Below are 7,506 nucleotides of genomic sequence, written 5' to 3' on the forward strand. Positions count from 1 at the left end.
TTAATTGTATAAGTCTACAATCTTATATTTTATTAGTTTGTAGTAAATATATTTTTATGAGATTTTGCTTGACAATGTAAGAATTAATTATCAGTTGAAAGATAAAACTATTAATAATAGGATTAAATAATAAAATTAGTAAGAGTAGGGAATTAAATTTGAAGTGTCTAAAAAAATACCCAAATTGAAAATATGGGTTAGGGTTTGTAATCATAAAAGTGGGGTTTTTTTATGTAATGGAATAGGAAGAGGTCGGGGATGATGCGACGATCGGATTAAGGGGTCTTTGGTGTTTGGAAAATGGTCAAAACGGAAATAATGATCTCCGCGCGTCGCAGACAATGTGACGAAGGTGGGTGGAAGCGATGGATGGGTGAAACAAAGGGGAAAATGCAGGGAAAAGATTGGATTCGAATTGAGGATCATTTTAATGGTTGTTTGCGGCTAAATGAGTGAGAGTTGAGGGTGGTCAGAGAGGAAAAGTGAGTGGTGGCGAGAGAAAGAGGTTTGATGAGGGAGAGATTAGAGGAAGAGAGGCCGAGAATTAAGGATGTGAGGGTGGTCTCTGACGCTTTTGCCAGTCGGTGGTTCGCTGGAAAGAATGGTGAGGGTGGAGTGAGGTGACGGAAAGATGAGGGTATTTTGGTAATTTGATAATAAATAAAAAATAGATATTGTCGAGGTTTTAAGGCAATGTAAAAGGTTATATTTGGGAAGGTATTGGAAAGGTATTTTGTTTTATTAAAATTGGTGTTGTTGGCATAATTTATGTATACATATTGTATTTAGAGGGTATTCTAGAATATATTAAAATATGACATAAGAGTGTTTGTGGGTTAATTCGAGATTTGTTAGTGAGTAGGAAATAGCGGGAAATCATATTAGTTTTACGATAAATTAATTTCATTATTCGAAAGTAGAGTAAAATTTAATTGCAAAGTGAATCGAAGATTTTGTATCGAAAAGGATGGTTATTATTTAATAAAGCTATTTTATTAGCACAAATATAAATTGATAATTATAATTAATTTTAAATCAGTGAATATGGAAAATGATTAGTATACGCTAAAGGAACATTATTAAATTTTATTAAAATATGAAGTGAAATGTTTGTTCAATTTTTATATTAATTTTTCAAAGTGTAATTATTGATCTAGTAGTCAATATTTATGAATTATTAAACTATTAAATAAAAATAGTATAAGAATTCGTGGTTTAATTATTTTGTACTGAAATATTGTGTGGATTATTATTTTTAGAACTTCTCCACGCTAGAAGTATTTAAGTAGGAAAAGGTGAGATTTCTTGAGCAGTGAGCTAATAAACGAAAATATGGCAAGTTTTATCTCTTCCCTTTCCTAATTTTGACGTTGGTAATTGTTGTGCCTGTTTTAATTTAAAATTTACAAGTTTATTATTTGAGCTTTATTCGCGATTATATTTAACACCAAACACGTTCCCTCGTTCGAGACACCCGGTTAAAATGCCTTATTTATATTGACCAAATAAATTTATTTCCTTATGTGACTATCCCTATTGGTCACCACAATTTTTTTATTTTCTATTGATGGACATAAATTTATATGTTCGTCTAATTTATTTCAAAGTCTTAAATCGATTTATTTTCTGGATCAATTTTTTAATTTCTATAAAGTTTTGAAATAATAATTTATCAATTCATTAAACCCTTCCAAGTCTCATGATTGATAAATCGATTATTTATTCTACGTTTATTTTTCCACATATATATACTGGTCAATGTGGGGTTTGACCTCCGATTATATATATATATATATATATATATAATTAAAGTTATATGGAGTCCACCGTTTAATTGGAGTCCTCGGAGTCCATCTATATTTTGCAAATAAAATATTTTTTAAAAGATGTTATTTTGCAAAATATGTTTCACAAATATCATTATTTTAATAAAATTATACAAATCTCATACATTTACAAGTACAATATATTTGTTCTGCAACATGACCATTTAGGTTCTACAAACTAAACGTATTTTGTAAAATAATATATTTTGTAATGTTATACTTGTTAAATGTATACAATGTGCAAGATTTTCGAAAAATAATGGACTGCATATAACTTAACTTTCCCTCTCTATATATACATGAGTGATATAACCATTATTTATGATCAAAATTATTTTATTTTGTTTGCAGTTTTAACAGTAAAGAATCGGTTTGACTAGTACCGCTTACTAGTGTTTAGTCAATTGATATTTTATTTTTTAATAAATATTTATCATTGATGAAACCGTATAGATATCAATATATATGTATGTATATATATATAAATATATACATATATATATTAGTGGTATAACTAAAGTTTCAGATCAAAATTATTTTATTTGGTTTGTCCTTTTAACATTCAAATATGAGCTTGATTAATACCACTAACTAGTGCTAAGTCCCATATTGATGTTTCGATTTTCATAAAAATATTTAGGAATGATCCAACCGTATTGATGTCAAGATCCATTATAATAGTGATATGACAAAATTTTCAGAAAATAAATAAATTAAATTGGTTTCTATTTAAACAGTCAAAGTGGTGACAAGTACATTTCACTACTAGAGAAAAGTCAATAGACATCATCCTTTTAACATCAGTCGAAAAAATTCAACCCGATGTTAAAGATATGTTTTTACATAATATTTTAAAATGACCGATTACTAATAGTATTTTTTTCAAAAATATAACCCTATATTTCGCATCGGTTGTGTTTTAACTGATGTTAAACACTAACTTTCACATCGGTCATTTTAGGACCGTTGTGAAAGTTTGGTATTCGCATTGGTCCTTAACTAACCGATGTCCATGTTAAAATTTTTTTAAAAAAAATAGAAGGCCGGGAATAAAAGGAAAGAATGTTAAAAATAACAATTTTTTGGTGCAAAATACTGAAAATACCCATTTGGTAATGTTGTGCTAAAAATACCGGGTTGGATACCCATTTCCCATTTGGGTATCCTGTTTTGTACAAGATACCCATTTCTCAAATGGGTATCCGTTTTTTTTCTTTTTTTATGTGATACGCATTCGCCAAATGCGTATCCCAATGGTAATATCCAAAGCAGAAATGCGTATCATTAATAATTTTCTTACATACCCAATTCTCAAATGCGTATTACACTTACCCAATTTCAAAATGCGTAATCAAAACGGTATTTTGAGCATATTTTTTGAAAATGGGTATTTTGAGCAAATTGAACCCCAAAAATGGTTATTTTTAACCATTGTCCAGAATAATTCCTCCTCCTTTGTACTTTGCCAAATATTTTCCCCATTTCCCACATATTCACCCATTTCTTTTTCTCTGTTTCCCCGCAGTTTTTCTCTCTTCTCACCAGATATACATCTCTCTCTCGCCCCCCTCTTCTCTCTATCTCATCCCTTAACATCACTCCCTATCTTTTTCCATCGTTGTTACCATCAATCAAGCCTTAATCGAGCAATTGAGTTTTAATATGTTCTCCATACAACCCTAATCGAACAGAATCAAGCCATAATCAAGCTGTAATCGAGTCAACCAATAGAGCCCTGATTTGTAAGTATTTATCATATTTGTTTTTCTTTTTTCTTTTTGTTTTTTAATTGAGCCCTACTTTATAAGTATTTTTCAGATCTTGTTTCTCATCTCCGTGTACCTGCTTCTCATCTCCTTCTCAGATTTTATAAGTCTTCGATTACACTTTTCGTTTAATTAATTTTTTCATGTATTTTTTGAATATATTTTTTGAATGTTTAAGCATGGTTGTAGTACGATACATGAATGTATTTTACTTGTATGTATTTTGAAGGGGTTAAGGTTAAAATTATACTTCATCTTTTAAGGGGTTTAGTGCGACTTTGTGTGTTTTACTCGTTTATGATATTGGAGATAAAGGTGAAAGATGGAAGTGGTCTAGGCTGGATGTGACACTTAGACATTGGTGGAATGAAGCATCACTTAGAGTTTCAGAAGCTCTTAGAGTGATTGCTACTGTTTTATACCAAGAAAGTTGTGAATTAATTTTACTCAAGCTTTGTGTTCTAATGATACATGTTTTCGGTGTCTCTTGTAGGGACAATTTAATTTCCAAGGGATTCAAACTATAGCTCTAAGGTACTTGGTGAATTAACATCTGAATGAATAGGATAACAATGTAGAACCTTTTTTTAATTCTATTATAGTTGCCCAAGTTTATTTAGCAGCCACATTTTTGTTGAAAACACTACAAGAAATAAGTGATCATACAACAGTTTTTCACAATTGTGTAACCTGTATATTTTCCGTAGTCTATCCAACACTCGTGTGATAAAATATCACATAACAGTTGTTTAAACCCTTGTAATAAGAGAGATTACACAACCTTTTTTAGTAGTTGTTACAATCAAGAATGCACAACGGGTATTCTATATTAACCATTGTTGGAACTTTCTGAAAACAACTGTTTCTTTATTCAACTCTTGTCTAACTAACTTAACAACAACGGTATTTTAGAAAAGCCATTGTTCTTAACTTATTCGATATTATCATAAACAACAGTTTAGAAACTTCCTTTATGAATGTTTTTTTAAAAGACAATGGTGTAAAAGATTTAAACTGTTGCAAAGAATATCAACAAACAACAATTTTTTTTAAAAAAAAATGTGCAGTGACACATACAACGGTTTTCATCATTTTTGAGTGACTTTCACACAACTGTTTACAAAATTAATCTCATTATTTAAAATAAGCCAATTTTTAAATAAAATTATATTATGATAATTTAATTGTTATTTCACAATTTAAATTAAATTTACAATACAAAGGTTCTCTACAAGAATTACAAGTATAACTTAAAATCTATTTCTAAACATCCTCATCAAGGTACACAATAACTAATTTGCATACATATTCAGTTATATTTGCCCAAAAAGCATGAGAATGTTCACTCCAATTGGCACGCCCCGACGAAGTTCTTGTTCCAAGTATCATACATGTACGTTTGCTTGCATCAAGAATTACACACCTGACATTCAGAGCATGTTTCATGATTTCTTATATCATAGGGTTAAAGTGTGTATACAGATTTAATACAATGTCAATCTTATAGTCCAATAGAAAGATTAGCTATAAAAGTAAATACCTTGCTTGTAACTCGTACTGCAATATCTACCTAGCCAACAACCAGTGCATCAGATCAGTACGTAGCAATACTCACGATCCTCTTCAACAGGAATTTCATGCACACACATTAATGAGCTTATTTTATAACCTCAAAAAAGTTAATAGCAGCAAGCACATAAGATTGTTAAATTTATATATTGTTATTTACACAGAACCAATAAATACTTGAGAATACGAAAAATGTTATAACCTAACATGGTAGATAAAAAAATGCAATACAACAAAAAACACTTATAATTAAAATTTTAAAGAGCATGCAGATGTTCACCCCATGAGCTAATTGTATAATCGTACATGTTCATCAGGAACCTGCGCAATCTCCTGGAGCAGTAGCACACAAAGACAAGATGCATTAATATGCAAATAAAGCAGATAACTGAGTCATAACATATCTCTCTCTCTTAACTTGAGCTTGCTAAAAGGTAAAATTTATTAGCATTTTTTTGTGCATGACATTATATGGAGTAAAGACACCCTCGTACTATAAGCTATCTCTGTACAATGGGATTAAACATTAGTATTCTACACAGATAGAAATATTAAATCTGTAACACATTATAGTATTCACACTGAGGGAAGAAAAAAGTGATGTTTTGAGTATTCTTCTATTGCTCGAAGTAAGTTGCATTTAAGAAGTTTAAATAAGAAAGGGTTTTTGGACCCTACAATGCTTCCCCCATTACAATGACATACAAGCCAAAAAACATATTTAGTAATTTGAGGAAAACATATTTAAGCTTACTTCCATTTGACAACCCCCATTAATAGTTGCATTTAACTAACCAAAAAAATAAATATTAAGTCTATATGCATAACAGAGTATAAGTTTCCATAAACAGGGTACCAGATTTTGTATAAACCAGTGTATAAAAATGAATAATTAGCTCTATTCAGGCAGCACCAACACCTCCAGTCCTCCACAACTAACATTTGTAACAAATTAAACTCAATGCAGTTAAAAAAACTACAATTTCCTAACAAACACAAAATATAATAGTATTAAAACTAAAAAAACATCAATCATGATACCATAGGGAACTTGGGCAGTCGCTGGAGCTAGCATTAGCCAACTTGCAAGCATAAGGAAGCTGGAGCAACCTAGATTCTTGAATTTCAAGGCTCTTCAACTGAGGGTTAGAACCTGTGTGTGCATCTGTTGCATTATGTAACAGAGTCAAATATGTTTAGAATCTTTGATTGCGCCCACAGACTTGCAACATCCGCCAGTTGGGGTGGATCCTTTCCCCGTGGCAAAACCCAGGCACTCTGTCAATTTCTGAAAGTTATATGCCAGAAGTATAATTAAGCTCTAAAACATAATTGTTAAAACTTTTAGATAATTTCCAGGTGAACAAGGAACCAATACATACTACGTCAATGAACAAGTCTTTCACTCGCCAAAGCAATATATTCTCTTGTGTGATTGAAACTTATTGTCCTGACCGGCCATCTGAGAGCATGTAACACAATTATTTTCTAGCAGATAATGTGACCAAAGACCAATAAATAATTCTTCTAATTAATACCATTATTATAACATTACACAACTAAAAATTAAATTTATATATACGAGCAGAAAACCAGTAGATGACACAGTCAAGTTTGGTGAATGTTTTCACACACAACATCTCTGAGATATGCTGCTGGCCAAAACAACAGCCCCTTCCTTAGCCAACAGAATCGAAAGACACATTTTAGTCTTTGAAAGAGCATCAAACAAAAGGAAACTAGTGATATTTTCTTTGACACATTTTATCAAACTATTGGTGAGCTACATAAAAAACATCAAAATTATTTTAGAAAATCAAATTAGACATTACCAACAATCAGATAAGAGTAAATAAATGTGAAATCAAAGTAAAGTATGTACATAGATGATTGTATTTGTATCTATAGATACAAAAACTAACCTGTATATGGTTTGTATCTATTCTTGAGTTCCCGAAAAGAGAAGTTCAGGACCAAATATGAAACGAATATGTTTGACCAAACCGATCCAAATGCCTTTTGTAGTTGTAAAGATAACAAGTAAAAAACCGGAGAGATAACCTAATTTTGAACAAATCCAAATAAGAAATTGGAGATGAAGAGCGGCAGAGAAACAACCACAGAGAGGAGAGGAGCACACAAAAAATTAATTGAAGGAAGTAGTCTGATTGGGAAAAGGGGGGAGATAAGGGGGAAATGAAGGGGGAGATAAGGGGGGAAATGAAATTTGAAAGAAGGGGGAAAAAAATTTAATGAGAGGGAAATGGAAAATTGGGTGAAAATGTGAAAATTTGTTAATAAATTTTTTAATTTATAAATATTATTATATTATTATATTTATCGTA

The 7,506-nt window shown here is 30.8% G+C and overlaps 1 long non-coding RNA gene across 1 annotated transcript; it reads right to left on the reverse strand.

The window, feature by feature from the left end:
* Positions 1–6,371: 6,371 nt before the first annotated feature.
* LOC141671324 (uncharacterized) lies at positions 6,372–7,270 on the reverse strand. Its single transcript, XR_012555052.1, has 3 exons — positions 7,084–7,270; positions 6,544–6,623; positions 6,372–6,449 (listed from the first exon to the last, which is right to left on the reverse strand). It is a non-coding gene; the product is annotated as an uncharacterized LOC141671324 (long non-coding RNA).
* Between the last annotated feature and the right edge of the window lie 236 nt (positions 7,271–7,506).

The sequence above is a fragment of the Apium graveolens genome, chromosome 7, assembly GCF_009905375.1.
Source record: "Apium graveolens cultivar Ventura chromosome 7, ASM990537v1, whole genome shotgun sequence".
In the NCBI taxonomy this organism is placed as follows: Eukaryota; Viridiplantae; Streptophyta; class Magnoliopsida; order Apiales; family Apiaceae; genus Apium; species Apium graveolens.